This window comes from Lissotriton helveticus, chromosome 12 (assembly GCF_964261635.1).
Source record: "Lissotriton helveticus chromosome 12, aLisHel1.1, whole genome shotgun sequence".
NCBI classification, from domain to species: domain Eukaryota; kingdom Metazoa; phylum Chordata; class Amphibia; order Caudata; family Salamandridae; genus Lissotriton; species Lissotriton helveticus.
This window is the reverse complement of record NC_136073.1, coordinates 445,736,090-445,758,533: the sequence shown is the minus strand read 5'-3', so window position 1 is coordinate 445,758,533 and position 22,444 is coordinate 445,736,090.

The window sequence follows — 22,444 nt, the reverse complement described above, 5'->3', positions numbered from 1 at the left end:
TACAAGTAGCAAATTGAAAGCACAGTACATAACTATTGAGGACAGTATCTATGTAACCTCCCACTTCTGCATCCTTGCTCTAACAGTAGTGGTAGTTTAATGAACTAATTCTACGACCACTATGGACTTCCATTACAGTCGACTATGACAGTACACCAGTCTTATTCTTCTTCTTCTCTCTTGTTTAGGGAAATGGGTACGTTATCTTATGCAAGCCGGCAGAATGACATGGACACAGCACAGTGAAGTTGCACCCGAGAAAAAAAGTTGCACACCATGATGAGTGAGACAGACTTGCGTTACTGTACCGGTCCAGTACATGCAGGTGGTGAAGCTATTACTTTTCTATTACGGGTGGCACTGAGAATACTCTGTTACAAGGGCTACTGCTTAATTAATTTACCTTTCACCCTACAGTGCAAATGAGTACTAGAAAAGGAAACTGAAGAAGCTAACTAATTTGATTATCTATCACTTCACATGGGACGTATTTAATGACAGATGAGATGACTTTAGGTGCTTTGCTTAATATTGAGTGAACAGTGATACACCCACACATGAATGACGTACTACAAGTAAACTAAAGTTATTAAGAGAGGTACGGAGTGTCCACCGTAATAACCAGATATATGCTGTGAATGCAAACGCAATACAAAGTACTGCTACTATTCATGGTAGTATTGGACACATTTACAATTTCTTTTCCCTGCCTTCCCTGCACTGGGACGGACGTGCGGGTGCGGTGGTACATGCTCTTCAAGGTAACACTTACTTCACCTGGCGACCATCTACTCTCTCTAGATACACATGTGCTATCTAAGAGTCAGAGAATACCATGCTCCAGGCATCCATTCAGTCAAAGTATACGCACACATACAGTTTCTGTTTCACCCACCCAGGCTGCTGTCCTTCCACCCATCCTTGCTTCATCATTGACCCAGCCATGCACCATACCATATTCTTTCCTTCCCAGCCACCTCTGGGTCCAAGCAAACACATATCGTTCTTCTTTGCCAGCCATCATACAAGTTCGCGTCCCACTTACTTACACCCTTCTTTCGCTTTTCGTTCATCCCATCCATCACGTTCGTCTAAGAACTTATTGGGATTCTTCTCACCAAAAACTTCACAGCTAAGTCGAAGTACATTTCGAGGAGGCTACTACCTGGTTGATTTGTAATTGTAATACACCCGTGCAGAAAGCACACTATGCAGTCTTCAATCTCAATAAGTGAGGAATATATAGCTTACCTGTTTCCGCCACCACCGTTTGATCCCCCACAGGAACGGCCGCCAGCTCTTCTACCGCCGCCTCCTCCCCAGAGGCCTCCGAGTCCTGGTCCAACACAGCCGCCTCCGCGCTGGCCCCGTCACCAGATGTTACACCTACAAAGTACATTTAAGAATGTTAGAATACACCACTCACTACTATATAATATTTGGTCTAGGAGAAATGTTAAAAAAACAGAATAGAATGTAATAATTTGTGACTGTCTACTCCATAGTAAAAATGTCCCATTTTCCAGGGAAGGCTGTTGTCTTGCTGCACTTTTATGCACAACTGATGAATGCTTGCTTTTGATTTTTAACACGCACCACTTTTTCTCCTAACAGACAGAAGCTTGACTCCTGAGTCCTAAGAACACGACCAGGATCAAGTTCAAACTAGGTGAGAGTTCGGCTCGACCACAAGAAATGTGTCCAATTAATCGTCAGCACTAACCACTTTTCCGTTTACAGTTAAATAGTTTTATGACAAAGTAGATTTTAATAAATGTGTTTACTTTTAATAAAGCTTTTAAACTTAAATAGACTCTGTGGTTTTTGTTCCTCTAGACTAGAGTGGATGAGCTAAAGGTTTTGGAATTTTTGCAAGCATGAGTGCCTCTGACACTTCTTGACTGTGCTGTGACTCCGTACTACTCTCTTGTCCTGCGTACGATAATCTAGAGATCATTGGGGATCTATAATCGGTGACTTCGGGAGCTGAATGACTCTGCCACACTATCTAGTCAGTAAGGAGACAGTGCATAGAGGTATTGCTGAATATAATGGGAGTCCAATGGAATTGCCAAATGTCCAATCTTAGTTAGCTACACAGACAGACTAATAAGAATAGTCTAGTAATACCACAGGGAGTCATATTCGAGGCAGGATAAGAATTTATATCCAGTCTACAAGAAGATCAAAGACGATTTAGAAAAAATCGAATGAGGAACGCTAGGAAAAAATAGGTACTGTTTATTAAAATGTAAACTTACTGGGGCCAGCAAAGGAGCCCTCGCCTGCCCGATCCTGGCCTGCATCCTCAGCACCCTCCTCCTGTGTCCTCTTGCCCTTGGGGGGAGCTGATGTACAACATGAAAGAAAGAAAAACCAGAAAACATGGATGAGATTTTTCAACCAAATCAAACATTTCAAAAGAACAATAACAACATATTTTGGAAAAATAGCAAATAGATAGACAACTATTCCACGGGATCTATCTCATGTGGTATACTACGTTATTCGTATTGCCTGATTTGCGGAACGTTGACTTAGAAAGTTCCTATGTAACTCAATAAACAGACTACTAAAGAGGTTTGCCTAGGCCTGGCACTGCAGGCAGCAGTGCGCAACACGTGACAGACAAAGTCCATCCTGCTTGCAGATCAGTGAATACTCAAACTATCAATCCACCCGCCACCACCGCCACTATTTCTTCTTATAGCCATGTGACTGTCTAAAGGAAGGACTGGACTTCAGTCTGTTGGGGCTGATTTATAAGTCCCTTGCGGAAGTTGCGGCTGATTTTCCTCCATTGTTGCGTGCCTTTTCTGACGCAGCGGCAGAACAAAAGACTCGCCATGGTGTTGGTGCGGCGTATATATTAAAAAAAAAAACACATATGGGCATATGGGCGATGCATCACGTTGTAAAGCCCTGCGCCATCAGGGGGCGTTCCGGCGCAAGGGAGGGCGTACCTGCGCAGGAACGAATCCTAAAAGTGGCTGAGGGAAATCTACAAGATGTCAATCAGTCACTTTTAGGACAATGATGCATGACTCAAACCCTGCGCGCTTGAAGCCGACGTACGGCTTGATGCAGCATTGGGGAGATAGGGTACCCCAGAGCATTGCTGGAGCTGCGCCATCGTTGGCACGCAACTCCAGCAATGCGCTGCCTTTACGGCACAGATGCGTAAGGCTTCTGTGACGTTTTGGGCCAATGGGTGGTGGTGGCATGGCACACAATTACTGCCGCATCCCTGCTACTTTGCAGGGATGCGCCGGTAATTGAAAATATGACCCTTACTGTCTAGCATTACGCAGTTCTTTTCTTTACAGTACACTCATACATAATTTCTCAGGCCAATGAAATGCTTCTGAACACAACATACAAAACAAAGAAGCATAGTAGCAAGCAAGGCTACTGAGAAGGAGAGCAGTGCACCTGAAATGCATAGAAGATTTTGAAATATAATTTACCTCAATGTAATCGGCAGCATTATTGCTCTTGGTAAAGAACAAAGATTTGCAAATAACAGAGCAGGATAAAACAGAGTAGTAAATGTACTACTACTACTACTCACCAAGCCCGGGGACCTCTACGCCGAGCGCGTCCAGCAAGTCCCGCTCCCGGTCCATGACATCGGTCCAGCGGTGGGTGGCCTGGTTATATGTGCGCCGGACCCCAGAGATCTTGTACATGGCCCGGCACACCTTCTCCCACCGCTTGCGACGCTCCCGGATGCCATAGCCGGTCGCGATCTTGCCGCCTCCCAGGATCGTCTTGGGGAGGCGGCGCTGGACGTGGAAGATCAGTGCCGCCACTTCCTCCGCGCTGAAGATCTCCCTCGGGACCACTTGCTCCCCCCTTAAACGCCCGCACGGGAGCCGGGCACGGGGTGCGGGACCCTTCCCCTTCTCAGGGTGCTTCCCGGCTCCCTTTACCATGGTCTGGGCAGAAATAAACTTAAATGATAAAGAAGAAATAGAATAGTGAAGAAGAAAAGAAAAGAGTTTAAAAAAGTAGTTTAAAAGTAACTAAAAGCTGCAGAAAACACAAAAATATAGAGCTAGAAAAATAGAGGGTTAGATAATAAGTAAAATTAGATCAAAAAAACTTCAAACAAGCAAAGGATGGCAGAGATTGAGAGAGGATAGAGAAAGCATGCCCAGAACCATAGAAATGAATGAGAAACAAGATGGCCGCGCCCGTTCACGACCGCGTGGGTGAGTTCGCGCGAGATTTTCCTTGCGAGTACGCGCGAAATTGTACTAGCGAGCAGCACACTTTGCGAGATTACACATAGCGGGCGGAAACGGAATTACGTCACGCCAACAAGATGGCCGCGCCCGTGTACGACCGATAGGGTAACTTGGCAAACGTATAGCTAGAAGCGCCTCGCGAACACGCGCAAGATCACGCGAACATACACGTCGCAACAAAAACAATTTTGTATTCGCACGTATTCGCGGCTTCCGAAATCGATCTCGCACGGATTCGCGCCCCAAAAAACGCGCAAAATTGCAGAAAAAACGATTTTAGCTAAACTGAAAGCAATGAGCAGGTGCAAAAGTTCAAACTTAACATTAGTAACATTCAAGGTAGTGCTTCCTGATGGGCCCCTCCAGAGTTTGCAACTATTCTATGACCCTGCTATGACCCAAACAGCAGGCTCATAGAATAGCACCATAAAGGTCCTGTGAAAAAAAAATTTCACTGCAACAAAAAGCAAATTACAGATAAGGAAGGAAGCAGGTGCCAGCCAGACTGGAACTTTCAAAATTACTGACACATTAATGAAACACAAATTAATTGATGGCAGTTGAAGAAGGGCAGGTGTGCTTGCTTTTTTCAACCACCATAATCTACAGTGATAAATAAACCTAATAGGTGCCAGTGAGGATGTACTAGAGGGTGGCATTGGTGTCCCAGAGGGTGGCAGTGGTGAAACAGAGGGTGCTGTGAACCTGTGATGATAAACCAGACGTAGAAACAACATAGTCGCGGCCGTTGCAAGCCGAAAAGTAAGTTCGCAATTGCGAACTTGTCCCAAAATCGGCGCGAACACGCGCCAACACAAAAAACGGAAAAATCCGCAAATCCGCTAGAGTTCGCGGATCTTCGCGGATTGCGAATCCGTAAATACGCAAGTTCGCGGATTGCCAATCCGCAAAATCCGCCCATGCTTACAGTGGAAACATAAGTCCCATGAAGCTGCTTTTAAAACAAGTTTTAACTGTAAAGAAGAGTACAAAAACAAGGCAGTTTCATCTAATTTTAGAATGGTTACAGCTTTTCTAAAATTACGAACAAGTTGAGAAAACTCATTAAAATTACCCAATAATTCACTTTTGAGGAGAGCTCTCATTGTCCCTACCTCTGCTCTTGCAAGGCAGGCCACCCATCTAACGAGGGCCGATAATCCCTGTACCCAACTACTCCTGAGACCAAAGTCGAGCCTACAGGCGGCCAAAGAGCACGCAGTGTTTAGGGAGGAGAGAGATCTTAGAAGTTTCCCCTCAATCTTATGGCAAAAGTCCCACTTTTTCACATCTATAAGTTCAATACCATACAAAATTGTAGCGGGGATTTTAGATCTGTACACTTCCAATAAAATCGGAAAGTGCCGTTTCCCCGTTGCATGGTATAGGGAATTTAAACCTTTGCCATGGGCAATAGCTTTGCGTGTACAATGCTCTATGTGGAGCTTCTCACTCAAGTTAGCCGTAATAATTTTCCCCAAAAACGTATAGGACTTTACAACCTCAAGTTTTTGGCCCCCGATAAACCAACCAAAATCAACAGAGCGGCACCTCTTCGTACCAGCTATACACATAACTTTACTTTTAGTAATATTAATCTTCATGTGATGAGCCACAGCAAAAGTATGAAGAGCATGAAGCCGATTTGCGAGTCCTTTGGGGGTTAGATCAAGAATAAGGACATCATCGGCGTACATCAGGCAAGATATAGGGGTCCCCCCGACCACCGGGGCGATGCCCTCTCTGGAAGACAAGGCAGCGGGTAAGTCAACCGTGTACAGAGAGAACAAGAGGGGGGCCAACAGACAGCCTTGTTTAAGGCCATTCAAAGAAGGGATTATATCCGATAACCCCCTTTCGCCCCCCATCAGGACCCTACACCAGGTCTCTGTATGTAAAGCCCGCACCAGCTCCAACAGATAGGATGGAAGACCAAGCACTGCCAATTTTCTCCACAGCGTTCCACGGTCCACTTTGTCGAACGCTGTGGAGAAATCAATAAAGGCAGCATACACCACCCCACCTCTCACCTGAACATACTTATCTGTAACCACATGAAGAGCAGTAAGGTTGTCTAACGTACCGTGGTCCCTACGGAAGCCAGTCTGTTCTAGTGGCAAGATATTATTCTCCTCTACCCAACCGGAGAGGGATTTTAGAAGACATTTCGCAAACACCTTTCCGATGGAGTCGAGGAGAGCAATCAAACGGTAATTACTGGGACTATCCCTAATTCCCTTCTTAAAAATAGGGACCAAGATACTTCCCCTCCAAGAGGCAGGTACCATTTTCGTCATAAAACATGCTTTAAACAGGGGAAACAGGATTTTACTCCACCTTACAGGATCCGACTTCAGGACCGTCATGGGGAGTTCATCGGGTCCCATTGCCCCGGAGACCCGCATGCTTTTTATAGCTATCTCAATTTCTTTCTCAACGGGGTAGTTAGTAAGACACACGGGAGCAACACTGATGGCGATATCATTACCTGAATTAGCACCGGTGGCAATATCGTCACTTAAAATCCCGTTCCCTGCATAGAGATCCCGAATATAGGAAATCCATACCTCTTCCGCTATAGGGATAGGGGAGGGGCCTAGTCTAGAACCGCACCCCTTACCGATTATAGTCCAAAATTCTCTGATCCTGCCGTGGACAACAGATTCCCTCAAATTAATCCATACATTGTCCTCCCTTACTTTTTTTAATTTTAACTGAAATCTACTTCTCTTTCTTTTTAGCCTTGATATTTCTTTTCCGCGTTCCATGACTCTATCAAGATATTGCTCGCGGACCAGTTTGTTTATTTCCTTATTCAGGCTACGCAATGTGCTCGGGACCGCTACCCTATTTCTAGGTCGGAAAGTTTTTTTAGCATAACAAATAATGTTGCGCACAAATTCTTCAAAATATGCTATTTCATTCCCATGCCACTCATTTAAAACTAACAGGGTATCGGCTAGAAAATCCTGTACCCCATTAATGGCTGTGGGATTCCAATAGCACCTTCCCGAAGAGGCGTGAAAGGCGGCATCACTGCCCTTAAAAGACCAAGGTACAATTGTCAGAGGCTTTAAGGAAATAGTAACAAGCAGTATACTATGGTCGCTCAAAGGAGTAAATATAATCTTAAGGTCCTGAATAAAAGGGGAACAAACCGTAGTCTGCAATAGCATAATCCAAGATAGAGGACCCAAACGGAGACTTGTGAGTAAATTTTGCAGGCACGTCAGACGGAAATCTCCCATTTAATATAAGTCCATCGACGCCCACTAATTCATTTAGCAAAATCTTCCCTCTTTTGTTTGTCATTGATTTATCAGGGAAGAGTGCTTGCGGGACAAAATACGCCTCTTCTTTAGGTTTATTCCTAAAAAGATCCAGACTAACATTGGAGATTTTGCAATTCAAGTCTCCTACCAACAAAATGTCCGGAGGGGATGGGACATTTTTAATTAAATCAATGTATCGAAATACCTGCTTTAAAATCGCATTAAAACACTCTTCCGGAGGAATATAAACATTCACAATTACAATAGGGGACTTTATGCCGTTATTAAACAAATTGTCAATGGTTATAGCATGGAAAAGTTTGCTAGAATCTATATAATGGGTGAATTTCCAGTGCAATTTATTAGATAATAAGCAAGCGATTCCTCCCCTGGCGTGACCTTTCTTAGAGGGGACGGCCGGGGCTTCCAGGACATAATAATCCTTAGAGACCTTCAGCGTATCAATACACCACGTTTCCTGTAGGCAGATCACATTTGCTCCTAGAGAAAATAGAAACTCAAACTTCTCTGGGCTACTGTGAATCCCTGCAGCGTTCCAGGAGATAATATTTAGTGGGGTGTTAAAGATGCTGAAACAATCTTGGATCATCTTTTGATTTAGTGGATAAGGCACTGTGCAGCCAGTTCCACCTATTATTGTCCTCTACCTGAGAGGAGTTCTGAGTCAGCGGAAGTGGCTTCACTTGTGAAACCGAGCGTTTTCCCTTAGATACCCAAATCTTCAGGTCTCTAAGAGGAGAGGCTACCCCATTTTGTTCCTCCCTTCTAGATACCTCCCCGAAAGACGGGTTTATATTACCAAGGTTAAAGATCGGGAGAATATCAATGCCTGTACGCTGGAAGTTCTCAGCTTGCTGTAGTATCAAGTTTACAATAATAGGAGAATAAAATTTCACCCTTATACTCGTTACCTTGACTTCACCAAACAGGGAGACTAACTCAATATCCCTAGTTTGGATATGATGGAGACTATCAATCTCACTAAAACGCTTAAGAAGCCAAGCTCTGTTTAAGGGCAAGTCAACGTCAAATAAAGGTAAAAAGTCTAACACAAGAGTTTCTACTGGAGCGTTTAAAGTTGTTAAAGGGCAATCCGGGAAATGGCGGTCTCCATTCTCTGAAACTACAAGGAAAGGAGAGGCCAAGGGGTTAAGGGACCCAGATGGATTTTGAATTGAAACTCCAGTCGCTGATGGGAGGGAGAGACTGGTAGGTAGGCCCCCCATTTGTGGAATGGATTCCAAAGTCGTTGGAGGACCCAATTCACTTTCTACCTTAAGAAAGGTACTAATGGGTAAGTTCCGTTCAATATCGATATCTGCCTTTCCAGGTATAGAAGATGGCTCCAGATCAATCACTTCATTCTCCAGTGCAGACAAAGAATTTTGAAAGATTATCCGACGCTGCCTTTTCTTCCTATATTTACGAGTTGGTTTCCTTTTATTCCCCTTATTGCTTCTAGATTTCCCATTTTTTACCTTTACCTCATCTTTATCATCGGTAAGTTCTTTTTTATTTTCAGACACGAAGATGGGAAATAGGTCTTGAACCACTTTAGGGTCAGATTTGGATTTATTTTCCTCCATTATCTCAAGAACTGAGTTATTTATACAGTTCGGCACTGCAGTTAAGGGGATAACTGCAGTATGTGGTACCAAAACTGATGTCCCAGCTTTCGTGTCAAAATCCACTGAAGCCACATTTATTTCCCCTATCGGCCGACTATGTTCGGTCATAGGGGGAACACTCCTCATATCCGGTGACTTTTGTAACAATGACTTCAGTATTTGGGTAATGGATTCCAAAATACAATCCGAATTGCCAACAAATTTCCCCAAAAGAGATAAAATAGAGGCTAGTAATTGTTCCAAGGCAATCATGGATTCAGAAATTGGTTTTTCACATGCTTCCAGTGGACGGCAAATACCAGATAGATTAAGACCCGGGGTCCCGGAAGCGACTAACAAATCAGACATATCCTGATCGTTCAGTGAGGGGGTACTACTATACAACATTAGACCAGATGGGGTAGCACCCCCTGAGGATTTAATAGGGGCCAGGGACTCCATTTTCGCTATATCTACATACCGGCCGCAAAGTTCATGATCAATGACTAGTGCGGACACATCACCACCCAACCTATCCTTCAGCGGGGTTTGAGGCATAGGTGGAAGATTCGTAGGTTCCCTCTCATGTACTGAAGAAGTGAGTTTGCTTTCTCCATTCCCTTCGGAGAAAACAGGGGAAGAAGACACCACTGGCACAGGTTGTTGTGGTGCGAGCTGCGAACAAGAAAGCGGCAGGCATGTAATAGGTTGCGTATGGACCTCCTGGGCCAAGGCGCAGGGGGCTTTTTTAGAGGGTAAATTAGCGTTCTTAGGGGAGGGCAAATCCCAAAACTCATACAGATGGCAATGACCCTTAAGGGGGGATTGTTTACCGATTTATTTCTCGTGCGATTAGTTTCATTATTTGCACTAGGCAAACCGCCCGCTTCCCTTCCAGAACGCAATTTCTTAAACATCTTTTAGAAAATGTGTCCACAAATTTATATTATAACAGTGATTCTCCTCCGGGTGAGTGAACACAAAATTATTACAATATACCACAATACTAAAAACAGTCCTGGAGATGCAACAAAGGCTGCCCAAGAATAGAGTCCGAGGAAGCTACCAGTCAATTTAAATGGATGATTTCTTCCACAAACAGTCAGGCGTATTTTCAATAGGAGAAAGGATAAAACACTTCAATTAAAAAATACAATCGATGAAAATAACCGGGCCCAGCCCAGCCTACCTCGGCCACTGAGGGCCACAGAGGGCCCGCCCTTTGCCCGGGCTTAGCCCGGCGTCCCGCAAGCTTCCCGCTTAGCGTGGAGGGTGTGTCCTAAATAGGAGGAGCAAGGGGCGGGAAGAGACTCCAGGTGCGCTCCGGTCTTCACGCGCTGAAGCCTGGGTCTCGCAGTCCCGACCCCTGTCTAACAGCCTCAGGTACAATCACAATAAATGCCGCTTATCTCCTTTTCCTCCGAAGCAGCAGGCAGTGTAAAGCCCAGCAGAGTCATGGCAAGCAAGAACAGCTGCGAGCGGCACCCGCGGAGCGGGGGCCGCGAGCTGTAAGTAGTCGAGGCAGCAAATCAGGGTAGAGCAAGCAGCCAGCAAACAGGGCGGAGCAGGGGCGGGAAGAGACTCCAGGTGCGCTCCGGTCTTCACGCGCTGAAGCCTGGGTCTCGCAGTCCCGACCCCTGTCTAACAGCCTCAAGTACAATCACAATAAATGCCGCTTATCTCCTTTTCCTCCGAAGCAGCAGGCAGTGTAAAGCCCAGCAGAGTCACGGCAAGCAAGAACAGCTGCGAGCGGCACCCGCGGAGCGGGGGCCGCGAGCTGTAAGTAGTCGAGGCAGCAAATCAGGGTAGAGCAAGCAGCCAGCAAACAGGGCGGAGCAGGGGCGGGAAGAGACTCCAGGTGCGCTCCGGTCTTCACGCGCTGAAGCCTGGGTCTCGCAGTCCCGACCCCTGTCTAACAGCCTCAGGTACAATCACAATAAATGCCGCTTATCTCCTTTTCCTCCGAAGCAGCAGGCAGTGTAAAGCCCAGCAGAGTCACGGCAAGCAAGAACAGCTGCGAGTAGTTTCTGCGTAGCCCCGGTTCTAACTTTTCAATAAGTAAAAGTGAAAATGTAGCATCTTTCATTGACATAAATTGTTCTTTAACAGTCAGATTAAATGGTAAAAACAGCAAAGAAGTGTTCATATAGTCCCAAGGCACCTTCCCAGCCTTCAACGTTTGTTAAGTCCATGCAAACTGCATAATAGAACACAATTGATTTTGACCATGGTACAAAACTAATACTTCATCTTGCACAATATCAACGACAGAAGAAACAATATTATCTAATGTGTAAATTCACGAAGAAAGTGTGTTAATGCTATTATCTACAACTGTAAACACTTTTTCTAAATTAGCTTGATCAATAGCTCTCAACCTAGGAGCAGCTTCAATTTGGGACAGTTTCCAAACTTCGTTGTACACAGCATAAATCCATCTTTTGGACCTGCCTGCTGCAGGACCTTTCACAAAGTCATTCAAATCATCACCGTCAGTCAAATTAGACAAATTAAGCTTAACTGACGCTAAAGTGGAGTGTTTGAGCCAGATCTGACATAGCTTGCCTACAGAATAGGTAGTGACTGAATGGTCACTCTCAAAACTTGGATCCACTCAAACCTGTGTATAGCCAGGAGCCAACCCCAGAAAAAGATGTTAGCATGAATCTGCACTTTTTTGCCATAATAACCAGCCTTGGGATCCAAACTGGAAATGTTAAAGGACGAATTTTGCAGCAGAGTCTGTAAGTCACTAAGCGACCTACTGGTGTAATTGTTCCAATTAGGGTATTCCCCCAAAACAGGAAGAAAGGGAGCATTTAATTTTTTAGACGTAGCCAACCCGAAGCAGGTGGTTTGTGAAATAGTTGAGTTGTGAAACAACGTATGGTTCGGGATGAGACATGCATGATGCAAAGCCTCAGTGCCTTGCACTTGCCAATTTTTAGAACCCCAAACAGATTTAAGATCAATCATACCTTTCCACAGCTCATAGCCTCCTATTGCCAATCGATAAACGACTTTGAATATAATAATTTAGTGTGGGTTAGTCTAACTTTGGAAGAGGACTTGTCAGTCATCTTAAAATAAAATGCATTAGGGTTGGATTGATTAAAATCCGTAAAGTAGGAAAACTTTTTCAAAAGAGGTTTAGAGCTGCCTGCAACAGGAGCAGGACAATGTTCCCACTGAGTATAATTAACCACATTCCTAAATGTGTTTGCTTTGTGCAGAAAGTGTTTGCCATAGTGTTGGTAAAAAAACAAATCACCATAATTCACAGAGTCTAAATGCAAATCCTCAGCATCAAAGGTAGCATAATATTTCAAATCAGAAAACAGAGTCTCTACGGCTTGGACGTCCCAGTCATCAGAGCGTATATGTTGTTTAACAACATCTCCCATCAAAACACGAAGTACATTAGGGACATTAATAACCTCGGTGGGTCCGTGTATCTGAATTAACAGCATCCCATACAATCCCATCTAAGACAGGCCAAGCAGTGATATTCACAAAAGTCTGGTCCCTCTTCATGATGTGTGACGAGGAGTGGGGTGCTAAAGTTCCATCAATCATTCTAATTGTAGATCTTTCTTTAACATAGTGTCCATTCACAAAACGAAAAAAATACACCACAAATCCAATGGACATGAACAAAAAAATTGAAAAAAGCACCAGAAAAATGTAAGTCCAGGGGGGAATCCCAATTTTTTTTTTTTTAAACTAAACAGAAAAAAATGAAACTTTTGAGGGTGGCTTTGATGTGTTAGAGTCAGTGTGAAATGAAAAACGTGACTGATTAACCACACAGGTCTGCAAATCGGGCATGGATAAATCTGTGGGGTAAGTGTACTCAGTATCATCAAGAGGATCACCAGCTGGTGGATTTAATAATTGATTCTTAACTGTATTCATCTCAATGGCAACATAAGTCCTGGTGGTAGGTGCCGGAGCCAAAACAGAGTTTCGCAGCATAGCTGTACAAGAGAACGCAGGTATCATACTGAGAAGAATCGGCTACTCTGTGTAGTTTGACATTCAATCAATCAATCAATCATAGCATTTGTAGAACGCACTACATACCCGTGAGGGTCTCAAGGCATGGGGGTTGCTGCTACTGCTCGAAGAGCCAGGTCTTGAGGAGTCTTCTGAAGGTCAGCAGGTCTTGGGTCTGCCATAGATCGATAGGGAGGGTGTTCCAGGTTTTGGCGGCGAGGTGGGAGAAGGATCTACGGCCGGAGGTTGCCCTTTGACTGTAGGGGATTGTGGCGAGAGCGAGGTCGGCGGAGTGAAGTTGGCGGGCGGGGGTGTAGAGGCTGAGCCGTCTGTTGAGGTATGTAAGTTCGGTGTTGTGGAGTGCCATGTGTACATGGGTGAGGAGCTTGAAGGTTATCCTCTTGTTGACGGGGAGCCAGTGCAGGTTTCTCAGGTGAGGGGTGATGTGGCTGTGGCAAAGGATGTTGAGGATCAGGTGTGCCGAGGCGTTGTGGATGCATTGCAGCTGCTTCAGGACTTTGGCAGAGGCTCCAGCATAGAGGGCATTTCCGTAGTCCAGCCTGCTGCTGACGAGGGCCTGGGTGACCGTTCTTCTCGTTTCGGTGGGGATCCACTTGTAGATCTTGCGGAGCATGTGGAGGGTGTTGAAGCAGGAGGAAAAGACGGCATTGACCTGCTTAGTCATGGAGAGGGTGGGGTTGAGGATGACTCCGAGGTTGCGTGCTTGGTCGGTGGGAGTTGGAGCTGTTCCCAGTGCGGTTGGCCACCAGGAGTCATCCCAGGCCGAGGGGGTGGAACCGAGGATGCGGTATTCCATCTTGTCAAAGTTCAGCTTCTGTCGGCTGTTCCTCATCCATTCAGCGACGGCCTTCGTTCCTTCATAGAGGTTGGTTTTGGCGGTGAGGGGGTCTTAGATGAAGGAAATAATCAGCTGGGTGCCATCTGCGTAAGAGATGATGTTGAGGTCGTGCTGTCGGGGGATGTGGGCAAGTGGTGCCATGTAAATGTTGAACAGTGTTGGGCTGAGGGATGAGCCCTGGGGTACGCCGCAGATGATCTTGGTGACCTCGGAGCGGGTGTGGGGAGGCGGACGCTCTGTGTTCTACCGGAGAGGAAGGAGGTAGTCCAGTCCAGGGCCTTCTCTTGGATTCCGGCATCGTGGACATTGTCATTGGAGATGTACCTGTTCTCCTTTCGACTAGGAAGGGGAGGTAAAATGACTGTTCTTGTGCCCTACACGCCAAGTACAGGAACTGGAGCACGATATGAGGGGCCAAATTTCTTCTTGTTCTCGACCTTCTCTCGGACTAGTTCACCAACTCGGGGTAGCCAGCCAACTACCGGAATCTGCAATGCAGCATCAGATGTAGAGGGCAAATGTTCCTTTGCAAGACTGTTGTGGGTCTTTTGTAGATTCTAGAATACAGTACAATGTTCATCTACGTCAAAGGCAGTGGCAGACGCTGCCTGGTCTAGACCCTCAAGGTCCGGAACAAACACTTTGATACTAAAGAGCATTTCGTAAGGGGTCCGCCCACCAAGAGACCTTCTAGGGAGATTATTAGGTGCACGCTGCACGCTATTGAGGTGGGCTAGCCAGTTCCAGCCTGTACCCAAAACACTCGAGCTGTCAAGGATTGCTTTAAGTCACGGTTCATCCGCTCCACAACACTATTGCCCTCAGGCCGGTATGGAGACGAAAATTTTACTTGTACCCCCAATGAACCCGTGGCATCCTTGTACGCCTTAGAGGCGAATGCTGGACCATGGTCTGAGTGGAAGGTACCACATGCAAAAATTCCCACAAAGACATGCAAATCCCTTATGACCGTTTGAGAATCAGCACTCCTTTTGGGCCACACCAACACAAAGCGTGTGCAAGACGCAACTGCAACTAAGATGTACTTATACGCAGTATCAGAGGAGAAAGGACAGCAGTGATCTAAGTAAACACAACCCAGTGGTTTATTAGATATAAACAACTATGTCTGGGGCGGGTGTGCAGCATTTGAAGGTTTAATCTGCTGGCAAATGTCACAATGAAGGACATAATCACGCATTTGTTTGTACAATCCGCACCACCAGTAACGCTGTTGTAAAAGTCAGTAGCAGAAAGGCCGGCATGGGCAGAGGCCATGCCCTCGTGAGCCGCAGTAATTAGTGTGGACCTGCGGTCTGCATTGGGAATCAATCTGTCACCAACGTCGTTAATTCTCACATAAGGAACTTTATCAGGACTTAAGTGATAAGAGTATTTTGAAGGGAAACCTCTAGGATAATTACTTCCCTTCTTATTTGCGGCAATAGCTGCCAAGATGCCATCATCAATTTTACTTTTGGAATGTGTAATTGCTGCAACTACATATGTCGCTACTGCTGTCTTCTCTGCCTCGTCAGCGAGACTATTGCCAACAGCGTGAACTCCAACATGCTGGTGACCAAGTGTATGAATTACAAATACGAGTGACAGTCGTTCTTTAAGCTCAGCCACTCGAACCCAGATCATCTTATGTTTTATTGTGCTACCCTTGGAATAACGATATTCATTTTGAGTCCAAAAGAATAAATTGTCATTGTAAGACTGAACACAGTAGTAAGAGTCACTTACAATAGAGTAAATACACTAGGATCAGCGTACTCCAATGCATGCAGTAGAGCACGTAACTCTACCAATTGGGCGGTACAGTCCCCTAATGTCTGTGTATGCACGACATCGGACTTGAATTCACCATTCACCATGGTACCAACCACTATTGCACAGGCCGAAAAATAGGCGTGTTTTGAATCCGTCGCCTGTTGCGCCAAACCATCAGTGTAAATTATACGATGGAAATCCTCAAGCGGGTGCATGGTCAAAGGAGCTGGATGAACAAATTCATACTGCAAATACTCCTGATTCGGTAGAGAGGAGTCTAAAATGAACGTGACATCCGGAGATGTCAATGATTTGGCCCATTGTATCCACCTTGGGTGCAAAGCCTTTGAATTTGGTACACTGGCTTTTGTCACTGCCTCTAAGGCAGGATACGGAGTAACAAGCATAATTCGTTTTCCCTGCAATAGTGCACGTTCTTTCAGAATCACCATTTGCACTGCTGTCAAAACCTTTTCCACCGTGGAAAACCGCAACTCAGCCGAAGTGTACAAGTGTGACTTGTAAGAGATAGGGACTGTGTCACCCTCATTAAAAGTCAGGTACGTGAAACCCAACGCCCCAGGTACGATTCTTATCACCAGGTTGGTGTGGTTATCACTAGTCAACAAGAATTTAGATTCTAGCAGATCAGCCTTCAAAGATTGCAAGATGGCTGAATGAGCAGGCAGCCAGCATGATTTGGGAAAAGTAGGTTTTACCAAAGCGTAAAGAGGCTTGATACACTGAGCATATTTGGGAATGTAAGTACGCCTGAAATTCAAAAAGCCCAGTAAAGACTGTAGTTTTTTCAGCAATGTTGGAGCGTACAGCTGTGCACATTTCTCCAAGAAGTGAGGTGCTAAACCTCGTCCTTCATTGTTGAGATCATAGCCCAGGAACAACACTGTGTACTCTGCGATGTGAGATTTTGCAAAGTTGAATTTGTAACCGAAGTCCGCAAACTGACAAATTATGCAGTCAACGCGACACGGATGTAGCCATAATTCGTCACCTGTGATATAAATGTCATCCACATAAGAACATGCATCTGGGTCAAGTATCTCTAAAAGAGAGAGAATATGTGGGCGGCAAAGATGCCTGGACTGTTCTTATAGCCCATAGCCAACCTTCTGAAGTGGCGTTGTTTGCCACCGCAGGTGAATGCTGTCCATTAACTACTAAGAGAGGACAGGTTATGGCCGACAAAAACATTAGATATGTCAAGTGTGGTTTTAAACATTTTACGCACAAGACTATCCACAAGGGCAGAACTGTGAGTTTTATGTACCACGCAGGTCCGACAATGAGAGTTTAAGTGCAGATAATCCAACACTAAACGGTATGAGCCATCAGGCTTGGTCACAGTAAAAAGAGGGTTATTCATCGGAGACACACACGTTTCAATCACACCTTGATATTCCAATCTTTCAAGGATTTCTGCCACGGAAGCTTTTGCTTCACACCGCATGGGATATTGGGGTTGAGGCTGTGGCATATACTGCAATGGTATCTCATGCTGGGGAAAAATGTGTCCCAGCCACAGTGAGTACTGTACAAAGCTGGTGTAAGCACCTTAGCCCAATCTTCTGCAAACTGGAGAGCCTGCTCCTTCGGCACAGTGTGCGCAAAACTAGGGAGGATTACCTCCTCCCCTTGTGGAGCGGCTAAAACAAAAGGTGGGGGCCAGTCGGCCTCCGCCAACAATATGTCATAGGTAGTAGTTAGATTCTCCCAAAATACCCCTTTTATAGTACGTTGTATGTCACCTTCAATTAAAATAACGATTTCAAAAAGTCTTTCAGGGGGAGCCACTCTAGTGTTAACTGTCTCAACAACAACGAACGTGTCAGTTGCTGTCACCTTCAGAAGTGGACGCAATGCTTCCCACACTATGGTGATTTCCACCGCGCTGTCTAGTAGCGTCAGCGCCCACGTCAGGCTCCGAAGCTGTGTTCTCACTATCCGTGGCATATCTCGCTGTTAAAGCAGCAACTTTCTTTTTCTGAAACTGGGGTCTTTGACGTGCAGAGTCAACCTGCTTGCCCTTACCGTCTGTCTTGCGGGGTTGCTCTTGTTTTGCCCCCCGTCCTCTGCCACCGTCTCCTCCACCGGTGGGTGAGACCGATGTGTCCTGCAAAGAGCGAGGAGAACATTGATCAGGAACCTGAAAACGACCAGGTGACTTAATAGTAGCGCAGTCACACAATTCATATGTGTGCTCAGTAGATGCAGGTATTGGGGAAGCGGGACAGGACCCCTGTTTATGTTGCTGTTTCCCCTGTTTTTTATTCTTATTCCAATTCCGTTTTGGAACAAAGGGGCGATCATCTTCATCAGACTTCGCTGCCTGAGTTTGCTTCTGCGCTGCTTTGGCAAAACGCTTAACACCCAAACTATTACGACCAATGGTCTTATAAGCCACTGAAATAATTTTCGGTAACTGACGGGGTTTCTCGGCATAGGGAACATCGTGCAAAGCATTAGACACCTGGAAACTTACCGCATCTCCCTTAACATTAGCAAGGACGAGATCGGAAACTACATCAAACACTCCAATGAGTCTCATCCCCAATGCCGCCTCCGGTCTGTGTTCATCTTGAACACGCTTAATGACGGAGGGTAGGACAGCCATAGATGGAGTGCTGAAACACTTAACATAGACTGCCGCAAAAATCATACCCCATGAAGCACAATCAGTCACTTCCGGCACTAAGTCTTTAGGCAAACTAATAGTAAGAATCCTGTATTTCTCCACAGGAGTCGTATTAGGAAATACTGCCTTCAGTTGGTCAAATTTCTCGGCAAGCCAATAAGGCACATCATCCTTATCCTGGGGATGATTGCCCATAACCGCATTAACCATGACGGGACTAAGCTTCATCCCCCAGGTCCAACTGGATGCGCGGCCGCACCAGGGGCCCCACCCTGTATGTGGCGGGAAACATATTGAACTAAGTCCCTTATAACCCCTACAGCAGAGGTATAAAGGGTCCTCAACTCACCAACAGAAGCGGTTGCAGCACAGGGGTGCAGAGTAAACCCAGCCAAAACAGGCCAAGAAGCGCCTGGGATGGACAAAGGACCTAATCTCACCGCTGTTAAAGAGTGGGGAAGGGCGCAATTAAACCAAATTCGATGCTGCCAAGCAGTAATTGGAATTTCCAGTGTCCTATATGGAGTGTACTCCATAGGCACGACTATGGGTATGTAAACATAAAACAGATTAGTATCTGCCTTCACCGCGGGAAACGTAACCCATGAGTAGAAAAGCTCAAACGGGTATGCCGCGTCCGCACACACCACAAAAACAACTGCCATGCCTTTTAACAGGACGTTATAATTCTGCAAATGATTACAGACCACCATCCTACTATGCTTTGGGATTTCAACCTCAGCCATAAGGACACGGAACAGAACAGAACAATGCAAAGTAATGTAGCACAGCTGGGTAGTAATTCAATAGAAACCATTTTAAATTATCAAGCTTGAAAAAGACCTATGTAACTATAGGTAGGTTTATCCGTCATTACTGTCAACCGGAAACATTAGTGAGGGGGTTGTGGATCGATATAAGCACTACTGGAGAGTCTCAAGATAAGACCACTAAGATGGGAGCGCCATGTTGCAGGGATTCTGCTTCTACACAGAACTGTGCACAGAGACCCAGGCCCTCAATGAATTGTGGTAGACCAAAAAACTCACCTCAGTGCCTTGAAACCCTAACCAACTAGCATCAGTGTCACATTAGCTCTTCGTCCTAAAGCAAAGGAACCAATGATTAGACAACCCAGAACATGCGACTTAGGTTATACTCAGGGATGGTGGGAAGCAAGAACTCTTTTTTGTTATACTCTCATACCATTCCACAACAGGAGTAAAAAGAGACACGGGAAAGGTTAAAATATTTATTTTAATGATATGCTCTAAGGTTCAGTATCTTTGCTAACATAAGCAGACATATGATTAGAAATAATATGATCAGCATTGTTACAATTCCATAAAACACAAAAGGAGAAATCATATTACAATGATGGTGAAAACAGGTCCTATAGCGCCTAGTAAATCACCCTCCCTAGGTAGGAACTATGTTTTATAAAATATAGTAGGTCTCTTAGGCTTGTGTGGGGGACCCCATACCTCCAAAATCAGCAGGAGTATATCACACCAGGATCTGCAAAAGCTCTCTGTCTCTCTGGAAAAACAGGATTTTTCCAAATGCCTGAAATCATGCTTACAGTGCAATATTAAAGGCGCCAGAATCACGTTGGCTGCAGCTGCATGTATGTTATAGCTAAAACGTGAGCCGATCAGCCCGAACAACAGCTACCTGGTTATGATAACCTTGGAGGCTTTAGCACTCAGTGTGCAGATCAGAGTCACAATGTAAGTCTAGGGATGCCGTAAACAAACCATTTTCATGTGAAGCATTTCACACAGACTAACTTACAACAACAGTTATATGCAGTGTCGTGTGCAAAAGCAGCAAAATGGAAAAATGGCGTTTAAACTTCTAATAAGCCTATGCTAACGTAGCAATGCGTGTAACAAGGCCCAGCCCTCACTACAGTTTTATTTTTAGATCTGGGACTAAAACAAATAACACTATACATTTAAACAAAACATTCGGCATACTGCATAGAAGTTGAGGCAGGATGGGATCTGGCGCCCTAACCCCCTATAGTATAGCTGATTGGAGACATAATACATATGGGGTGGCACTTTGTCCACAATTTTCATATATATTTTTATATTCTGTTATTAAAAATGAATATTTTGTTATTAAGATAAGAGCGTATATTGTTTTAATTTGAAGATTTTGTTTTAAATTGCGGTCTAACTCAATCGGACATAATAGGATGTCAATATAATAGTACCACACTGGTTCGCTGGCCGATAACGCGGGCCTAATCCATAGCGTGGGATTATACACAATGTTGTATGGGCACTTGAAATGAAAAAACATAGAGTACGCCATGAGCAAGGTACTTGTTTTACCTTGTAAGTACTAATAAAGTTTTTTTTTATCTAGCCCTGTGATCACTCGTAATGACGCAAATATGCATGGGGTGAATAAATAAATAGCGGTTGTGCCACGGTGTGTCCTACTTTCGAATAAACCACGATCGAGGAAGAGCACCAAGAACAGCAATTTTAGTTGGAATTAAGAGGTGAGTACGATTGAGCCATACTTCAAATGCGATAAAAGTCCCTACCTGGTTTTAAACTAATAGGCATACTACGTATAGACTTAGTGGCTTAATAATAAAAATCTCTGGGATCCATTACTAAATGCCCGATTTATATTTGAATTAGAAACCGCAATGAAAGATACAGAGTTGCCTCTACACCAGACTGTTTCCTCGATGATAAATATGAACCCGATCTCATCTGAATAAGTAACCGCAATGAGAGATACAATGTTGTTACCGTACTAGAAGGTTTTCTTGTGCTAAAGATATTAATGGTATCGAGTGAGCACTCTAACCGCATTAGAAAAAAACTAATCAAATAGATCATAGACCGCAGTTGGAGAGATGAGACAAATTACGATCTCTAATACTGATAGGTAGAACTATACCGGTGTGGGTGTATACATATTTTAATACATATTATTCCCACATGGCTTTACATTTACTTAGCCACAAAAACGCTATCCCGCTGCCAGAAAGACGTGATATACGATACACGCTGTTGACGAGAAACGGTGAGACATAATGTTTATAACTTTGCCATTACAAACCTAAATAGACTTTAAAACTAGAGCATTGACAGATAAAATGGTTTTGCCTATTTCAGAGACCAGGACGTTTTCCAGTTTTAAACATTTACATTTAAAGGTACCTCCCTGAATCCTGGAAGGGACCAAGACATGTTCCGGTTTTGAATTTTATCAACTGATTACTGACAATTGAGTCAGACTTAAAGGTAAGGTTTTTATAAAACGCCTTGTTTATCCAGTGTATAAAAAGCTGAAATAAAGGTAATCATTTTTATAATTTACCTTCATTATACAGGGAGCAAGGAAATTGGACTACTCCTGAACCCAAGATAATGCCCCTTTAGTCATTCAGACTGTCTTTTAAAAATACGGTAAAAATGATACCTTATATAGCTATCTTAGTAGATTAAGATTATAATATCACAATGAGCATTATTCTAATGAGGCTTTCCTGAAAATGTCAGAACATCCTTGCACCATCACTGTATATTCACTGCACACTGGGAGAAATTCTCACTGGAGTGCTGTGGCACTGGTGAGTAAAAATAAATGATGGAACAAGTGTCCATAACAGGACGCTTGGTGGGTATGAGTGGAACAAGAGAGTATTAAGTGTTATGTGTGTGGTATCTATATTTTGGAAAATCAACAAAGGAGTGTCTGTACAACAAAAAAGAGCAAGCAAGTAATTTTCATTCACAGTATAAGTCTTCCTGTGAAGAGAACCAATTTAGGTTTTTCAGAAGGCCCTCACTCACCAACCTATCTGGTGACATGCCTCATCATCGGGTCCCACCAGGAGTGGGCGAAGCCACCCTAGTGTGCTGCAACGCTAGTTTACTGCAGAGCTGGTTACACAGCATTCCCTATTCTGTCCTATGGGCAAGATAGCCTTTCAATAGTGAAAAACAAAATTGGCAGTATTTCACTATCAGGACATGTTA